At 30.3% G+C, this 2,974-nt stretch overlaps 1 protein-coding gene across 1 annotated transcript in view; it reads right to left on the bottom strand.

Annotated features, from left to right (window-relative positions):
• Positions 1-2,974, bottom strand: part of LOC122533560 — an 86,003-nt gene that overhangs the window by 74,055 nt on the left and 8,974 nt on the right. The gene's annotated exons all lie outside the window — the stretch shown is intronic.

Here is a 2,974-nt window from a genome sequence, read left to right as displayed (position 1 = left end):
ACATGCGCATTAGACGCACGCGCATCCTCTCTATTCACCAATATTTGAATCTACTTGTAAATATTATTTTCGTTTTCGAATATATTCAAAATTATCTCTCTTAGATACAAATATACTTGCAGGTATCATTGGAAATATTTATAAAAGGTTAATTAAAGATTCGAATCTACTTGTGAGGTACTCGATCCCATCTCTAGTAGCCATCTCCACGAACCTACAATAATAACTGTTTACCCACGCATCGGAATTAGAATATATCCGGCTGATAATTTATGATGGAATTATGCGCGTTATTATGTATGTCAAGAAGACAAGGGAACGGGCACGAACACGTGGATCCCCATTTATCGTCGATCGAATACACACGCAGTATGAACGCCGTTTTCTCTCGATGACATACGACTACTAGCGTAAAAAATAGCTTGAGAAATCGCAGTCGCGTCTAAAACGACGAGAAAGGTATGAAGAAGAAACTGCAATTCTTATACTACTCGGAAGTTTATGTTTAATATACGCTAGTATTTTTGGCCTCTGATCTTACTTTTTAAGATCTGATTTCTTCTTCCAACAAAATTTATTATTTTAATAATTGTTAGTTCGATTTATTACCAAAATTTATTATCGATAATTAAATACCTGAAAATAATTATAATCGCTAAAATTTGTAAACATCTGTTCTCCAAGATTTAATTTTCTTCTAACTAAACTTTTTTTTTTAAGACTCCTTTACCTTTATTAATTACCTAAGATCTTTATTAATTTCTTTTATGAATTGGAAAAATTTTTAAATGCATACATATTTAATATTCATTCGAACAAACCATTTTATAAAAAAATATTACATAAGTAGCATGACATTTCATTCTTGAAAGAAATATTATTCTACAAATATATATTTCTTATCTACTACTTTGTAAATATTATATATACTTCTTATCGAAAAATTCAAGTACTTTTCAAGCTCTCGTCTCACTATTCCTTCCACGTAGATCCTACCTCATGAAATTCCCAAAAATTGAAGTATCTATCTATAAATTATCGCTTGGTCCTCCCGATTAAAATTTCATTTTCTTTCGACCAAAAGTCTTTTCGATATATCTAATTGTCTACCAATCAAAGTTTTGATATACGAGTAAATTTATTACCAGTGCAAGTGAACTAATGAAAAGTGATCGTGCAACGTCTGAAATGATCGAATTTTAGTACTTTCCCTTATCGCAAGTACAAAGGACGAAAGGATAAAGTAAGAGGCCTGGAATTAGGTGCACGAAAGCGGACTTGGCCACGTATTCGCGTGAGATTGATCGTAGGGAAACGGAGAACGCGGCATCGCAGACGTATCGAGAACGGTTAAAACCCGCGCGTATTATTATTTCCCCAAGTTTTACCAGAATATCAAGGGCATAATGACCGGTTGTAAAATTTAACAAGCACCTTATAAAGCACACTCGTCGGCTCGGTGTTCCTTTCTGTACGTAAAATTACAATCGTATCGTGTATCGCGTCTCGAGCTTAACCTGCCCGACGTTGGACCCCGCCGAACTTGCACCATTCGTGCGCCATAAAGAGAAACCAAAGTGGAAGAAAGATCGTTTACGAAAAGTAAGTAACGAAAAAAGAAAATTGAAAAAAAATAAAACATGCATCGACGTGTTGTATGTGTAGTTGTTTGGCTATCTTCGTCATTTATGACGGTATTGTAGAAAGCAGAGGGTCGAAACTGTTCAGATTGAAACATGGTTTCAAAGAACTCCAATATATAATCTTGAAACAGACATTATATTGGCTTTATAATGAATATAGTCGGTAGATTGAGGAAGTTGTGAAACTGTACAGAATTTATGTAATGTATAAAAATATATAAAATATTTGAAGTATTTATTATAATATGGTAGTGTATATTATATTATAGTATTATATTAAATTGTTTTATATATATATAGTATTGTATTATATTATATATCTATAGTATATACATATTATATATAGTATATAGTATATATATAGTATTGTATTATATTATATTATATATAGTATATAGTATATATATAGTATTGTATTATATTATATTATATATGGTATAGTATTATCTATCATATATTGTACTACAATATAATAGATATTATTCTACATTATTCAATATAATATAGATATATATTCTACTACTATCATATTGTGCTACAATATATGATTATAATATATGTAAAACAAATATCTATCTACATTCCATGTTTTTAGAAATATTTCTTTTTATGTCCTTAAAAATTTTAGAAACATAAAATGCTGCAATCTATACATCAGTTATAATATTATAGTATTATATGATAATATTAATATATTATATTATATATTATATGATAATATTAATATATTATACTATATATTATATGATAATATTAATATATGTTGATATATAGGTAATAATTATTTAAATAATGTCCAAATTCTGACTCATTGAGCTTCCTTCGTATCAGCCTCTGCATCTCTCTCTCTCTCTCTCTCTCGTGTCTCTATTCTGCTCGAAGTACCGGCTATTATTTCGACCTTCCCGCGCATTCCACGACGCGATTGCTACCTGCTTTTTGCTTCCTTGCGCGAACGAAATCCTTGGAATCGTCCGTGGATGAAGTCATTTCAAAAGGAAAAGAAACAACGGTGCCGCTCTTCACGGCAACCTTGCTTCACTCGCCAAACTATTTTCTGGCCAACCTTGTTATTTTGCTTTTTTTCTTTTTCGATAACTTATCGCGATCGAACACACGCGGCAGTTCTTTTATCGAGGGTTGGAAACGATTGTGAGATCTGATTAATCAGCAAATTAACAACTGAACACGCGAATTAATATAAATATATCGTTAAATACGCTTAATTCTCATATTTTGGAACCTTTCTCCTATATATATATATATATATATATATATATATATATATATATATATATATATATATATATATATATATATATATATATATA

Source organism: Frieseomelitta varia, unplaced genomic scaffold (assembly GCF_011392965.1).
Source record: "Frieseomelitta varia isolate USP_RPSP 00005682 unplaced genomic scaffold, Fvar_1.2 scaffold_539, whole genome shotgun sequence".
In the NCBI taxonomy this organism is placed as follows: domain Eukaryota; kingdom Metazoa; phylum Arthropoda; class Insecta; order Hymenoptera; family Apidae; genus Frieseomelitta; species Frieseomelitta varia.
The sequence above is the reverse complement of the archived record's forward strand: the minus strand, read 5'-3'. Positions and strand labels throughout refer to the sequence as shown.